Consider the following 17,432-nt stretch of genomic DNA (forward strand, 5'->3'; position numbering starts at 1 on the left):
AATACTAATGTGTTCAGTCACTTAAGATATTCATATCGGTCAATTAAAACCACATTTCATATTTCTTAAATTAACGTTTTATGTGTGAGAAAAGGGCAAAGTTCAGTCAAGATTACTCTGGTAAAATCAAATATTTTTGTGTATTATTATTATTGTTGTTGTTGTGCAATTCCACAGGAGCGAACAGCGATATTAATCCTGTCATTTAAGAAAAAGTTTTCAATGCGGTTTTGTTTCAGTTCGTTCCAAAAACAAACGATTATTTAGTGTATACGGTATTTATTTTCCTATTAAAATAAATAGTTGCGAATATATATTTAATGTCTCTTTGAAGAGGAGCCGCTGTGAGCGCGCGCGGGTCACGTGGGTCCCGATGACGTCAGGTTGTTTTGTTTTTGTTCTGCTGTCAGTCAAAGGCTGCTCATATCTTATCATATGCAGAGTTATAAACATATTCGTTTCGATTCGTTTTGTAATGATTATAAATAAGTCGACTGACTCCAGATCAGAAGGTTAACGTCAGGGTCAAATATTATTTTATTCATAATGGTTCAGAAGAAATATGACAGAAACACGCGTCTGATCAGCTTAAAGCACAACACTAAACATCTCCTGGGACATTTACACGTTTCTCAGTTTTACACTTATAGCACAAATAATCGAATTAAACTGTCAGAATATGAGGACATGTTTTATTTGTATTAAACCCCAGTCAGTGGCGGACTGGGACAGTAAATCAGAGAATTTGACTCCACCCCAGGCCACCTCTGTTTCAGTTTGGGGATCGCGAATCATTTGAGTCGGTTCTGGAGTTCGTAGCAGGTTCGCGAATCATTTGAATCAGTTCGGCAGTTCGTAGCCGGTTCGCGAATCATTTGAGTCAGTTTTGGTATCGCGAATCATTTGAATCAGTTCGGGAGTTCGTAGCAGGTTCGCGAATCATTTGAGTCAGTTTTGGGATCGCGAATCATTTGAGTCAGTTCGGGAGGTCGTAGCAGGTTCGCGAATCATTTGAGTCAGTTTTGGGATCGCGAATCATTTGAGTCAGTTCGGGAGTTCGTAGCAGGTTCGCGAATCATTTGAGTCAGTTTTGGGATCGCGAATCATTTGAATCAGTTCGGGAGTTCGTAGCAGGTTCGCGAATCATTTGAGTCAGTTTTGGGATCGCGAATCATTTGAATCAGTTCGGGAGTTCGTAGCAGGTTCGCGAATCATTTGAGTCAGTTTTGGGATCGCGAATCATTTGAGTCAGTTCGGGAGTTCGTAGCCGGTTCGCGAATCATTTGAGTCAGTTTTGGGATCGCGAATCATTTGAGTCAGTTCGGGAGTTCGTAGCCGGTTCGCGAATCATTTGAGTCAGTTTTGGGATCGCAAATCATTTGAATCAGTTCGGGAGTTCGTAGCAGGTTCGCGAATCATTTGAGTCAGTTCGGGAGTTCGTAGCAGGTTCGCGAATCATTTGAGTCAGTTTTGGGCAGAGTATGTGAGTGGAGTGGAGTGGCAACAATTTCCCCTCCGTGCTCAGAGCATTTAATAATCACTCCGCTCCAGCTCCGCTCCGGGTTCACAATTTCCCGCTCCCGCTCCACTCCGCGCTCAGTGATACCAGAAACACCGCTCCGCCTTCGCTCCGTGACTAAAGTATTTCAGTATGTTTGAAATGTTATGTTCATAAAGTAGCCTATATTAAAATAAAAAATAAAATAACAGGAGAGTTTCAAAGTGGTTTAGGCTATTGTGTGCAAACTTTTTTTTCCTACCACATGCCAAACTAATAACATGGATGTCAGCATTAATATAATTACTGTATTCTGCTGTGCAAATTTTGTTTGTGATGAAAATAACAGTATATTTTTATTTTATCTACAGATCAATGCATTTCTTACAGATTTCTGCTCATTCAAAATCAGATACAGATGAAGTAACACTGTAAGATGACATTTGTTTTAATGCATTATTGCAAAAGCGATTGCTTGTGAATGTGCTGTAACTGTTTAAATCATGCTTCGACCCGAAAATATTCCGTAAAAGGAACAGACAAACTCCTTGAGAACTATAACTTCCCGCTCGGCTATTGTCGTCATTGTAACCTTCTGATTTGAGAGATCCATCTGTATCAAGCTATAGTTAAATATGTTTCACGTGAATACTTGCAAAATATGCAGTTATATTACAGGCCGTTGGCATGAATTGTACTCGTGATGGAGCGGTGGTGGAGCGCTCTTGGAGTGAGTGAAAACCACAACGCTCCGACTTTTAAAAAATCCGCTCCTCGCTCCTGTCAAAATCACACCGCTCCACTCCACGCTCCGCTCCCACTCCGCTCCGCTCACATACTCTGGTTTTGGGATCGCAAATCATTTGAATCAGTTCGGGAGTTCGTAGCCGGTTCGCGAATCATTTGAGTCAGTTTTGGGATCGCGAATCATTTGAGTCAGTTCGGGAGTTCGTAGCCGGTTTGCGAATCATTTGAGTCAGTTTTGGGATCGCGAATCATTTGAGTCAGTTCGGGAGTTCGTAGCCGGTTCGCGAATCATTTGAGTCAGTTCGGGAGTTCGTAGCCGGTTCGCGAATCATTTGAAACAGTTTCACTGCATTATTCAGTGTATTCAAATGCATTTATGAATGCATGTGAATGATCACAAAATTCAAGATATGGGGGTTAGAAAATGTATATATTTATATCATTTTATGTAGTTAATCAGTATCACACGAAGAGTGCCATTTCAGTTTTTTTTTTTTTAAATTAGCATGATTAAAATGTGATATTAAGGTACTAGAAACAATAATTTAATAATAAATACAAAATGTTGCAGAATAATGTAATACATGAATGAATAATAGCCTAAAGAACCTTTGTGCCAAAAGGGTTCTTTCTTCTCATTATAGAACCTTTTTAGCATAAAAGGTTATTTGGAGTTGAGTAAAGAACCCTATGGTTCTATATAGAACCCCAATGAACCCTTTTTTCTAAAAGTGTGTTGTCATAACGTTCACCTTGGAGATTGAAAATGTTTCTTTTTTGAGACCCCAGGAGCCCAAATTCAGACCCAGAACAATAAAACCCACAGAAGATGTGGGAGTTCAAAGGAGGAATCTTTATATTACCAAACTGCAGGGAGAGGAAGAGGAGATATAAGTCATGATCTGCAAGATTAACCACAATCTGATGTGATCCGACAATGGCCGCGTTAACAATTAGGGTTAGGCGGGGCTTAAGCCCCGGGCCCGAGCGAGGAGGGGGCCCGTGATTGACCACTAGCCATCTGATTGTCAAAACCTTACCCCACACCCCCCACAAATTAGCCCTGTTATTTAGTGGCGCTTTGCCGTATATTCCATGCATTATCATGGAATCATTATCATTAATATTATAGTGACCGTTCTCAAAGACCCGCCTCGTTTAGTTACTGTGTGACAAGCCACTTTCAGGAGTCACGCACATCATGTTCTCACTCACTCACGTGAAAAATACATCACAGGACAAACACTAACGTTACAGAGTGATTACGCATCGGGACGCACTTTGTTCCGTATTTTTGAGAATCAATTCAGTGCAAATCCATGACAAACACACACATAACTTCTAATATATGTCAGACTATGAATGGAGACATTTGTAGGCTGTGATAAGAAAAATAATAATAAAAAAACGACGGTGCGGTAGATAGGACTGCTAATTTCTCCCCGTTTGTCTTTGATCAGCGTAGTGTTTTTAACATCTTGGAACATCATCAGAGAATGCCCTTTAATTGGTCGTTTCAGTCATTGTGAGTCACGTATCTTAGCAACGATGACGACAAGTGACAACAGCGGGAAATGTAAAAATGACTACCTCCGAGCGACCGGCGAAAATGAAAAGAGCACAAAAATATAGAATTGAATAGACAAATGACTACCCGTGGCTGGAATATGTGAGGGGCAATGAATACAAGGCCAACTGTACTATATGCCATCGCGTTTCTTAAGCATCAGGCGATAATCACAAGAGGCGCGCGAGACTGCGGGCGCAGGAGGAGAGAGGTCAAGGTTCCTTGTCCGTCAGACGACTCCACAGGCTGATATGGTAGGAGATGTAATCATTTGGATTTTTAAATCTCAAATATAGTTGATAAGAAAGTGATTATAAAGATTATAAAGTGTCCCCCTCGTTGTGTTCCTGTCTCCTGCTGCCTTACAATGTGTCAATCATTCCTGATGGGTTTCTTAGTAAGGTATCTGAAGGAGGGAAATAATTATTATGTCATTAATATTTTTTTATGTATTATTGTTTTGCACTGGAAAGAAAGTTAATTATAATGAAAGTATAATTATATAAAGATATTTGCACTACACTTCCTTAAAAGGTTGTCAAATTAAATTAAAAATATTATTTCTTTGCACTGGAAAGAACATTCTAGAAGTCTAATTCTATTGAATAAGTTTGCACAAGGCTACAGAAAACTGATGTGGTTATTTTTCTTCAAATGCAGTCTAAGCCAATGAGTTTTGAATGTTATATGTTGTATTTGTTTAAGTTAAAAATAAAACGTGAATTGAATTTATTGTGAAATCTATGTATTGTATATTTGAACAATATAATTACTTTAAACAATATAATATTATTCAGTGCTTTAAGTTTTTCAAGAAGCTATTTTCTTAATTGTATATTGTAAAGGAATTGGCAAATGTTATTCTGAATGATTCTAGATTATATTTATGTAAAGCAACTACAGCAGTGTTTTAGAAAAATGCAGGGTTTTTCTCTCTCTCTATAGTTGGTGACCTAAAGTGGTGGGGGGGGGCCCTGCAGTAACTCATAGCCCCGGGGCCCAGTGAGCTCTTAATGCGGCACTGGATCCGACCTCAGAGAAAACCAGTGTGGAGCTGCTGCAAGAGCTTTTGAAGCACAGCAGATGTGGTCAAAGAGTTCTCGTGTGTTCTGATTGGTGGATGATGATGATGATGATGAGTGGATAAAGACTAGAGCAATCAAATAGTGAGAGAGTGATCTGCTCACCTGGTTATGTTTGTGGATGTTTCGACATGTAAAAAACAGTTCAGAATGGAAATATTGATATTTTATCTGCTAACAACATACTTTTCGTACCTTAAAGCTCTGGCGGTGTCATTTGATTTGGATGGGAACTTCGGATTGTGAATCATTTGAGTCAGTTCGGGAGTTCAAAGCGGATTTGCAAATCATTTGAGTCATTTTGGGAGCTCGGAGCAGGATCGCGAATCATTTGAGTCAGTTTGGGAGTTCGAGCGGGTTCGCGAATCATTTGAGTCAGTTCGTGAGTTTAAAGCGGGTTCGCGAATCATTTGAATCAGTTCGGGAGTTCAGAGCGGGATCGCGAATCATTTCAGTCATTTTGGGGATCGCGAATCATTTGAGTCAGTTCGGGAGTTCGTAGTGGGTTATCGAATCATTTGAGTCAGTTCGGGAGTTCGTAGTGGGTTCGCGAATCATTTGAGTCATTTCGGGAGTTCAAAGCGGATTCGCGAATCATTTGAGTCAGTTCGGGAGTTCAAAGCGGGTTCGCGAATCATTTGAGTCATTTTGGGGATCGCGAATCATTTGAGTCAGTTTGGGAGTTCGTAGTGGGTTCGCGAATCATTTGAGTCATTTCGGGAGTTCAAAGCGGGTTCGCGAATCATTTGAGTCATTTTGGGGATCGCGAATCATTTGAGTCAGTTCGGGAGTTCGTAGTGGGTTCGCGAATCATTTGAGTCATTTCGGGAGTTCAAAGCGGGTTCGCGAATCATTTGAGTCATTTTGGGGATCGCAAATCATTTGAGTCAGTTCGGGAGTTCAGAGTGGGTTCACGACCCAGATAGCAAACTGACATAGAATCTCCGACTTCGATCCAACATCGTTTTGCTCATCAGGTTAATGTTGATCCAACCTCAGGCACGCCATTCAAAACTAACAGAAAATCGCAATTGGTTGCCTTACCTAACGTTGAATCGACGTTAATTTTCAGTTAGTTGAAACGACGTCAGAGAATCAATACGTTTTCAACATAAAATCGATCTAATTGGTTTGCTTACCTAACGTTGAAACGACGTTGATTTCATTTGGGTGAAACTACTTTACTAGTAATATTTTCTGCTTGTTTTAAAAATCTCACATACTTACTACTAAATAAATTAGCCTGTATAAGTAAAACTTTATTAAACATCACATTCAGTCACAATTTCTTTATTATTTATACAATAGTTTATACACAGTTACAAATACATGTGCACAAACCTTCTAAGTTAATAAAATGCTTTTACACACAAATACACACACAAATAGGTATAAAGTATATTATAGGCTAATATAAATTGTGTCAAGTACCAAATTAAAAGCTATATTTACTAAATAAATAAAAATATGACCAAATGTGTTTGACTTATTTTCAGTGGGTCACAAAAGAAGATGCAAGGCAGAACCTTAAAAAACTGACAGCCGCAGTCACGGTTCACTATCATTGCTTTTCTAAAAAAATTAAAATAAAAAAAAGATTAGTTCAGGTTTGATCATGTAGGCCACAATTAGACAATAAAGTTAATTTTTAGTTTTTTATATATGTCCTATGACTCCATGATTAAATTTACTTGAGGTTTGGCGGTAATGTTTTTTATCAAGTGCCTTAAAAATATTATCTTTTGTATATTTTCATATAAAAGGGCAACATTTGATGTAAAACATTTATTTCTTTTCTTTTTTATTACATATACAGTATAAAATGTAAACAAAAAATGGCTGGTGTTATTTAGCATGTGCTATTGAACTAATTCACTTTTAAAAACTCTTTGGATCTACACAAAACATGCAAATGATTGTTGGATTCAAAATGTCCATTTTTACTTAAAGGGGTAAGTGACAGGTTTGCATCCCCTGAACATTCAGTTGTTAATGTCCCTTTGTTGTATTTGCATACAGTACATCTACTGTACAATCGAGACACTTTGTACATTATTATAACAAAATTGAGCACTTGTGACAGAGGAATTTGTATTTGTAGAGAATATTTCAATCATCAAGAAAATGTTTTTGGGGTTGCTAGCTTGTATTTGTTTCTTTCTCTCTCACAAACACAACAAAACCTTCTCTACAGGTGAATCCTATTCTACAAATTAATAAATTCACAGGCTCAGTTATACCAGATTTATGCAGGGCTGCATTTCATTTAACTTTTTCCTGAAGTGTGTTTATTAGAACTGGACATATTAACAGACTTTATGAGAATAGTAATATTTGTATATAAGATCAAGAATGACCTGCCTTTATTAATTTGAGCAGCTGAGTCTTCAGCCATTTCCCAAAGCACTTACCTTTTCTATTCAATTAATTTCCATTCAATTTGCTTAAATAAAAAATTAAATAATAATAACAGTAAATAAATAACTAATGTGTAGTGTGCTAGACTAAAGCCCCTTTCACAAAGCACGGTGGTCCCAAAAAAAAAAAGGCAGATCAATGTTTGTGACGAGAACATATGTGTGAACTGTAATGAAGCAGAGATCAGTTAGTTCCTCATCTGTTCTGAAGCGGACATCGTTCACCAGCTTCAGTCAAACTAAACACGTCACATCGTAATGTCATGTGTCTTTACGGGATCTTTATGGGTTGTGTGTGAACGCACACACAGATTCTGGAGAATCACTGCAGAGTGAATGAACTAAAATCTCATTACCCGTGTATTATCTAGAATCTCAGTGTGAAAGGGGCTAAACTGAGCACTAGTGTACTGTTGTTCTCTTATTTTTAGAATAGGGTTTGTGCACCTCAGAATATGAAATGGTGTAACTGTTGTGTTGTGTTTGCTGGAGAGAATTAGTTAAAAAGAAACATTGTTAGTACTAAAAAAATCTATCTGTGACTTTATATTTACAAATATGAATGTGTGACTATTCATGACAACATTTCCACTGTCACAGGTGCTCAGGTTTGCTATAATAATACCTTCACAGAACATAATAGCAGCAGCAGTCAGCTATCCAAGCAGAGAAGTCAGTGTGGTGTACTGTACAGCTGTCCAGGCCAACATCTGATGTGCTGATCTCTTCAACGCTCATCACAGGAAACCTTCAATAAAAACAAAATGCATCATACATTACCAATATAACAGGGCTGGAGATCTATCTACCTGCAGAATTCAGATCTGACCCTGATCCAACACACGTCTGTAACTGTTAACTGCTTTCACTGATGTGCTGTGAAGCAGATTTACTGAGAGTTCCTCCCTGAAAGTACACTGATAACACTGTGAAACTGTATTTTCAGAGAGGATCGTTTAATAAAGTCACAATAATACTGTAACGGCATCAGAAAGGAGGAGGCAGGAACCGGCGGACAATCAAAGTCAAAACATCGCGCCAGCCCCTCGCAGACGACTGTCACGCACAAACACAGCTAAACCCAGGTCTGGTTCTCTCTGGTCCAGGTTTATATCCTCCATCTCCTCCGTGAGACTCGAGACCGGTGAGGGGAGCAGGTGTCGCTCATCCCCAATCACTCCACCGCCTCCCTCCGTTCCCAAAGCTCTCGGCCCGCCCCACTCGTCACAATCACTGTTTAATGATCTCAGTAATAACATTGTTAAATAAAATTAGCACTGCTAACAGGCGAGCGCTTGTGAGAAAGGCATGCAACAGCTTTTCATGTTCATTTACAGTCATTTACATGTGTATCATAAATACATAGGAGTACAAGCAGAAAGTGTAGGAGCACACCTTAAAACACCCTGCAAACTTACCTTTTAGGGCAATGATTACAATATAAGGATTATTTAGCAGCTTTGCATGTTCATCTATAGTTTCCATCATCTGAAATCTTTGTGAGGTCTGGCATCTTCTGAAGTCTCCACACGTGAGGCTGGAGAAACAGAAAACAGAAGGAGAAAGATTAGCATGATAATCCGGAGCGCCTTATGTGTGCACTGAGCTCCTAACTCTGTAGAAATGTTGTGTGACTTCAGTAAGCGCTGCGTTTACCTGACTGTCGGACCATCTCCCGCTGACACAGGGACGTAATACATACACTACATACACTGACAGCGATCAACCATGATGAGAGGGAACCCGGAACCGTCCAGCTCTTCAAATCAGACACACAAGATGAGGACTTGATGGATCTGTGGGAGAAGACTGATTAACAAATAATGTGAGTGTATTGTTAAATAGTAGAATAAAGTTCAACTAAACTCACAGTTTTGTTTAGTCTTCGATCGGTTCATGTGTGCTGCTTGAACTGAGGCACTACAGCGATCTGGAACACATTAAACAGCACAAAACACTATTGATTGAATTTCTTAAAAAAAAAAAGCAGAAAACTTGTTTCATAGCAGAAGTGACCTTCTCTGTCTTCTTCTGTCTGTGTGTGGTCAGTTTTTCCTCTTTGGTCCACGGTGTATTATTCGCTGTGTGAGAACGAGGGGTGTACTGTGAGAGCAGCATGGTGTGTCAGACACAGCTACAGTATTTAAGGAGTGACGCTTGTTTTGGGAAGGGTCAGTTGATTGCTACGATCAAAGCTGATCTTTCAGCATTACTTCAGTCTTTAGCATCATATGATCCTCCAGAAATCATTATAATATGCTGCTATTTGCCAAAGAAACACTTCTGATAAATATGATTGTTAAAAACACAGCGCTGTTTTATATTTTTGTGTAAACCGTTTATAACAGAATATAGTTTATTTATTTATTTTAAAGCTTGATTATTATATAGACCCCAGACTTCTAAATGGTAATACACACTACATTTTTTAAAATAAATTCTTATTTTTATTCAGCAAGGACACATTATATTAATCAAGAAGATATTTATCTTTACCAAAGAATTCTCTCTCTCTCTCTCTCTCTCTCTATATATATATATATATACACACACATTCATATATTGAGCAGCACAACTGTGTTCAACACTGGTAATAATCAGAAATGTTTCTTGAGCAGTAAATCATCATATTATTCTGATTTCTGAAGATCATGTGACACTGAAGACTGGAGGAATGATGCTGAAAATACAGCGGAGCATCACAGAAATACATTACACTTCACAGAAAACTGCTATTTTAAATTGTGATATTATTTAAGAAATTGGTAAGGATGGCATTAGTGTATGTTTGGGGTTAACCTGCTAGTCATATGGATCAGTGTGCCTTGGAGATGTTGTTGGACAGGAGGTTTGCTCATCATGGGATGCAGAAGATCATCAAGCACTAGAAGAATCTAGAAATATAACAAGCAATCTACTAGAAATGTAGAAAAGAGAAAGAATATGTGTTTAATAAATATCCTGTACAGTTTTTATCAATATTTGTTTACCATTAGACGAGATCGAAATGCGTTTGAACTGTGACGCTGATGTAATGACGTCACTGATTAACGGTAACGTTAGTGTAGATTTAGGTTAAATAAAACATCCATTGAAAAACGACCAGCAAATCTTTTACAGAACTGTCAATGCCTCTTATCTACACACAAATGTGTTACTAAAATCCCAAACTCTTCATGAAAAGCTCAGTCTATGGAGTTAGCATACGTTACCTCCTCTGATAACGGATGCTCACGGACTTGTTCAAAAACACTAAACCATTTCTAAGAAGTAAATTCAAGCAAGATAGATGTCAGGAACAGTGGCATATGATATTTGTGCAATTTTAATTTACTAAACTTACCGAAAGCAGTGAAAACAGCAGCGAGAAACAGAGCTGCAGCTAGCCAGTGTTGTCAATCGACCAAATAGTGAACGTTGATTCAACATCGAAATTTGATCGACGACCGATACTGACCTTTACAACCAAAAATCGACGTTGAATCAACGTCTGCTTGCTATCTGGGGAATCATTTGAGTCAGTTCCGGGATCGCGAATCATTTGAGTCAGTTCGAGAGTTTGGAGCGGGTTCGCGAATCATTTGAGTAAGTTTGGGGATCGCGAATCATTTGAATCAATTCGGGAGTTCGGAGCGGCTTCGCGGATAATTTGAATCATTTCGAGAGTTCGGAGCGGGATTGCAAATCATTTGAATCAGTTCGGGAGTTCAAAGCGGGTTCGCGAATCATTTGAGTCAGTTTGGGGATCGCGAATCATTTGAATCAATTCGGGAGTTCGGAGCGGCTTCGCGGATAATTTGAATCATTTCGAGAGTTCTATACTGTCTATGGTTCGATACGGGATCACGAATCATTTGAGTAAGTTTGGGGATCGCGAATCATTTGAGCCTAAAATGATTATTCTGACCCACACACAGAAAAGCAAGGACTCCGCCGGCGGATCGTCCGCAGAGGGATAGCGTCTTCCGGAACGGACCCGTACCGGCGTCCACTTGAGCAATGACGGATCCGAAACGAAGGCGTTGCTCCGCGCTGCATCAACGATTAAAACCTTACCGCCACGGTGGGTCCATTTCAAATTGAAACATACATCCGCCACGGACTCGCAACGGACTCATAAAAATACGGTCTCATCTGGCCCGAGTCCGTTTTGGACCCGTTTATCTCATTTTCAAAATCTCTTCTGTCCTTGCAGAAGGACAGGGGTCATCAACTATATTTGTCAAAGGGCAAATTTTTCTCTGCAGACACTGTAAGGGCCAAATACTCGTAATATAAAATAAAATTCGAATTGTATCCTTATATGTTATTATTTGATATACTAATTCTAATTCCAAGTTTATGTTATTTTTTTACATATTACCTGTACTGGAGCAAGCCACCAGGGGGCGATAGCGATATTTTAGGCTTCATATTTGTGAGTCTGTCAAGCTGTCCATCACTGTCACAGGCAGGTCGTAGTTTGTGGAGAACACGTGTAATGTTTCTTATTTCAATGAAGAAACTGTTTGTAATTAAACTTCTCTTCTAATTCACTTTCAGGTTGCGAGCAGGAACAGCAACAACTCATGTGATGGTCTAACTCTCTGTCTGTCTATATCACAGGTAAGGATAATAATACTGACACCTAGTGCTTAGTTTCTATATATACAACTATACTATCACTACAACTAGAAGAAAGGCCTTCTAGATATATTTGAAAGAAAAATGGCACTCTCAAAGAGCCTTAAGCGAAAAGTTGATTCAGAGAACTGTAGTTATGGACTGATAAGTACGTATTCATAGTGCCTACAGTTAGAAATGCTATACCTGTGTTGCTTTTTTCTTTCGTTACATTTAAAAATAAATAAATATGGAACGGACCCAAATATTCGTTTGGTGGGTTGGTATTCGATTAGAAAATTTGGCATCTGAATATGTTTTTTGCTGCTGCCAGGTTGAACACCTGAGTGTGTGCTTGGTGACCTCTGCATCTGTGACTGACCGGGTCACAGCAGCTGCAATCAAACACACAGACAGGTTTATGATTATGATATGTAGCGTCCAGAGCCAAGTATGCTTACACAATACAATATTTGAGAAATGTGACTTACAAAGTTATAAACAGGGTTGTGGAGGTTAAAATAAGAGGTGGGTAAACTATGAATTCATGATCAGGGTAAGGTGTGCCGAGCCGTTCACTATCGCTCATTAAAAAGATCCAAAATGTTCAAACACTATGGTCCCTTGATCAGAGCACATATTGTATGTGGATAAATCAATCTGGTTTTGTAATATTTTACGTTTGTTAAGGTCCTATACTCTGATAAGATGATGATTCCCAGATGATTCCCACACCTGAGCATCACTCCACCGCCTCCTCACAATCCTCCTAACCGTTCACAAGATACTGAAACAGATTTATAGATGATCCACCCCAAGAATGAAAGTTGTATTATATACTTAATATCATGCTCATAGCCATGTGAAAAAGCTCTTAATCTCAGACGGGCTGCAGCGTTACCTGTGTCAAATTATTTTGATATTGAAATCATATATTTATGATACCACATTTTGCAGAACAAGTCTGATCCTTTCATTTTTGGTTCTAAACGATACCGATACCGTAAATGTAACCAATCCCTGAATTTTCACTGCATTTGTAATGTTTAAATGTATTAGTAGATAAACCAAAAGAATATAAATCATGTTAGTTGGCTTAATTTGTTCATCAAATATATGTTTCTTTCAGTTATTAAAATGCATTGTATGAGCCTCTGTTACTTTCACGGTTCCTTCTATCGCTGGATCATATTTCATCTCTTAATTAATAGTTCATCACAGATGTAGAGCGTCTCCAGAAGCATAGGGTCAGTGATGCTAATGTTTCCACAAGAGTCACATATCAAGTGTTTCATCCAATTTAGATACTACAACAACTAATGTGAATTTATTTTAATTATGTAATTTTTTTGACACTTTAGATTAGAGGATGCAGAAAGTGTTGTAAATCATTTATTCATTTACACATCATCTACGTCCCACTTGAACCCCATGAATGGATTGAAGCTGAAAATCTGAGATGGTAATGCAGATGCAGTCTATTGATCTGAAACAGAGACCATTGCTGTGTTAATATAGATGGCTCACTGTAGTCAATATTATTTGGGAGAACAGTTTTTATCCAGACAGTTTTCTCCAGGTTGAGGAATAGTTCCTCTGTAAGATGATGATGGAGCTGAAGGAATGGATACAAGGATACGGGAATATCTTTAGCACTGAGAATGTTAACCAGATCTCTCATATTAATATTATGATTTGTTATTTCGGTGTTAAGAGATTATTCCTTCTTGTTGGAAGATCGTGGCATCCTCAGAGATGCAGAGTCACAATCTTCTGGCTCTTCTTCACTCTCATCAGAATCCCCAAAACGATGTCTGTTAAGTAACCATTATGGTTATTGCAATCCCAAAATTTAATTCATCTTAAAATATAATTTCCCCTGGCATATTGAAGGATAATATGTCATCTCATATTTTGAAAACATGAAATTATGGGTGTAGTGTATGGAAAAATACCAACTTTTGAGATCCTTAAAGCAAATGGTCATCCAGAGTAATATAAGTCATAGTCAGAAGTCAGTAGTCTGCTATATTTGTAGAGTTTTAACTTGAACTGATTGTTTAGACTGATTGATCTGATTTGTGTTTTCTTTTCAAGGCTACACATTTCTGTCTCAGCGCTGAAACCTCGACTGACTTCAGCTCGTCAGATGCAGAACTTACAACAGATGTGTTGACTCTGTCAGAGTTGAAGGGGTAGGTGTAGAATGGAGACACACCATTATCATTTTGGATCAGCTGAAGAGGGTGGGTCTTCTGCCCCTGTTCCTGTCATGTCCTCATCAGTCATGTCTGTCTTTTCTGAACGTCTACACGTGTCCTTCACCTTAAGCTTGAGAAGGAGACAGACTCAGTCGTTCTATTCAGTTTTGTTCTAAAGGAGAAATGTCAAGAGAGACGGGTTGCTATCAGGTGTGTAAAAGTATAATTGTTTCTAATGTTGTATTTAAATAAACACATTGCTGAATGCTGGTGTTGTCTGTTTCTTTGCTACACACTAGACAAGAAGAGAGAAACTTCTATTAGTAATTATTTTATATTATATGATTAAAAAAGGTTTATCAAATATAAATCAAGTAATGAAGATCATAGACATAATACAAAAAAACCATTAAGCTACACTTGAAATTATGAATTTGTATGTGTATAAATATAATTTATGAATGAGTGCACATGTTAAATAATGAAATGTATATAAATATACATACAGAAAGAAATGCCTAGTGTGACGTAATCATATTTATTAAATATACATAAACATACTTTTAATTTAAATAATAAAAGTCCTGTCTAAAAGAAAAAAAAGAACATCATCTCATCAGTGATCTTTATTTAAAATCATATTTTGCTATCATTTAAGTTAGTTTTACATTTGCAGTACTTAAATACATTCTTGTCTTAGTTTAATAAAGCAGCTGTAACTTTTGAAACAAACTTGGTATTTGTTGTTCTGAAATCCTGACTATATAGTGAAGTTTGTAGACAAATTGGCTTGAAAAAAGCCTAGTCAGAAAGTTTGTAAATGTTCTAGCATGGTTTAACATGATTAACTCTGTTTCTAGTATGGTTTACTAGGTATCGCCGGTGCCACCGTTGAACATCTGCTTCCTGTCACATGACTTCCAGTTATACAATACTGATTAGCTGTCTTTTATACGGTCTATGGCTGCCACGAAATAGCAGGTCCTTCCTAATTTGGCAGGGCAGCTCTTCCTGCTGCCGTTTTATTTAGCTGAATCCCTACTGTGAGAAACTAGTATTATTTTGACCTTTAATTCAAACCTTTCAGATGTCCTACAATAACCTACACTTTTAATGATGTGGACAATTGTGTAATTATTTTTTTGATTAACGTTTTATTTCATAGGCTAGGCATGGGTCGATTATAGCCATAAGCCACGCCCATTTCAGCAGGCGGGAAGTGCCCTGATTGGTTCAAGCGTCTGAGGCGCCTCGCCATAGGTTAGTGCCAGTTGCTGCAGCAGCCAATGACAGCGCTAGACGCTCATTTGTGTCTGCTGTGCTGCTTTACTACGGCGCAAAACATTTGGCTTAAAAACTCTCGATAAAAGGAGTTTTCCCAGAACTCAAACGAACTGTCATCCGTTCCCTCTCAGCAACTGAACAGTGACAAGACGTCTTCACTCGCGAGGTCATGCCAACCAAATTACCAACATGGCGAGCACTACTTGTCACTCAATCTTATTATATTGTATATAATATATTATAATATACATAATATATTTGCCTATAGACAAAGTGACAAACAGCGAACCCGTGGAACCCGTAAAATATGACAGCTACAGTTTGTTGGGAAATAGCATTGTGGACACTGAATTTGATGAATTTACTGTTAATCAGACCCCAGACGACACAAGAAGCGATGTAGTGAACGCTGCGCTCCTCTGCCCATGACTCCCCGCTGCAGGAGACGCTGTATTCCTCCGAAACGCTGTATAAACAATACTGTTTTAAAACCATTTTCCTGGTTAGCTGGGCTGCATAGCGCTCAAAACCAACATGAAGAGGGTAACTTAGCTAGTAATGTTCACTTAGCGTTTTGTTTTGTTGTTAAACTGTGTAAAATTAGCGGTGACGTTAAATCACCGGTATATTTGCAGGATGGTAGACGGTAGCTAACATTAGCAGATAAACCCGCACTTTTTGACATTCAAACAGGCGCATATTGTCTGAACCAACTCAAACAGTGATTAAAATGCCAAAGCTTAATTTTCATGATTTTCATTTTTAAAGAGGATGGCAGATACACACACGAGCCCAAAATTACAAAAATGCAAACTTAATAATGCACAGCTACCTAGAAGCTAGCGCTAAACTATTATCCAGAGTGAACATGTTAAAGTTGTCATAATTTCAAACAATGTCATCATTAGTTCGGGAGTTCATAGCAGGTTTGCGATTCATTTGAGTCAGTTCGGGAGTTCAAAGCTTTACTGTCTATGGTTCAAAGCGGGTTCGCGAATCATTTGAGTCATTTTGGCTATCGCAAATCATTTGAATCGGTTCGGAAGTTCGGAGCGGGTTCGCGAATCATTTGAATCAGTTCGGGAGTTCGTGCGTGAATCATTTTTTCTAAGAGTGGTGAACCGAGTGGTTCGGATTTTTCAGTGAACCGTCCCATCCCTAGTAAATATAAATGTAATTCCCTCGCGAACATGGCTGGGATTTTGCAGTAATTTGCTGCTCTGTGGCCAGGGCTTTTCTCCTTTTTATTCGTTCCGTCTCCGCTCCTCCTTTGCGTTTACGGCTCCATTTTTTGCACGATTTTCTAAGATAAAGCCTGCCTCTGGATATTGCCAAATAGGCAGTGCTTCTCTGATGTTTGGTCATGTGGTGGTGCCATTTTCATTCCGCAATCGCCTGATTCGTAGATTCATAAAACTGTCAATTAGTTCTCAGTCGCATATCAGACTATTGCACGTCAGCCTGATCGACAGCACAGCGGGAATGACCGTCAGATCACGGGGAAATGTCCCGGTGCTCCCGAGGGCCAGTCCGTCCCTGACCCCTGTATGATAGTGTCATGCTCGCGTGACTAATGTAAAGTGTTCAGATAAACCTGACATCATGAAAACTGTTAGGTCTGATGAACTGCTTGTGTTTCTAAACTGGATCCGTCTAATTACTTTAACTCATTAATTTTATTATACACTTTTATCCAAAGCGACTTACAAATGAGGACAATAGAATCAAAACTAACAAAAGAGCAACAATACGCAAGCGCTATAACAATATTAACACAGTACACATAGCAAGGGCTTTTAAATAATATAATCGATTAAAAACACAGATATAATACAAAAAGATTAAGAGAAGCTAGTGTTATTGTAAGAAAACAAGCAGTAAATGAACACTGCAGGGTCTATTATGTGCAGAATAGAATTAGAATAGAGATCAGTATAGACTTCATTGGTTCAGTGTCTGATGTGTGTGTGCTGTAAGGCTGTTAAAATGACTGAAAACTACACTGACCCCAAGGTCAAATAAACACACCAGTGC

The 17,432-nt window shown here is 38.5% G+C and overlaps 2 long non-coding RNA genes across 2 annotated transcripts; one reads left to right on the forward strand and one right to left on the reverse strand.

The window, feature by feature from the left end:
* Window positions 1–7,337: 7,337 nt before the first annotated feature.
* Window positions 7,338–10,865, reverse strand: LOC113119787 (uncharacterized). Its single transcript, XR_003294512.1, has 7 exons — window positions 10,655–10,865; window positions 10,524–10,574; window positions 10,111–10,205; window positions 9,328–9,392; window positions 9,182–9,241; window positions 8,968–9,107; window positions 7,338–8,848 (listed from the first exon to the last, which is right to left on the reverse strand). It is a non-coding gene; the product is annotated as an uncharacterized LOC113119787 (long non-coding RNA).
* A 241-nt stretch (window positions 10,866–11,106) lies between these two features.
* Window positions 11,107–14,130, forward strand: LOC113119790 (uncharacterized). Its single transcript, XR_003294517.1, has 3 exons — window positions 11,107–11,374; window positions 11,854–11,916; window positions 14,011–14,130. It is a non-coding gene; the product is annotated as an uncharacterized LOC113119790 (long non-coding RNA).
* Window positions 14,131–17,432: the final 3,302 nt, after the last annotated feature.

Source organism: Carassius auratus, chromosome 19 (genome assembly GCF_003368295.1).
Source record: "Carassius auratus strain Wakin chromosome 19, ASM336829v1, whole genome shotgun sequence".
Classification (NCBI taxonomy): domain Eukaryota; kingdom Metazoa; phylum Chordata; class Actinopteri; order Cypriniformes; family Cyprinidae; genus Carassius; species Carassius auratus.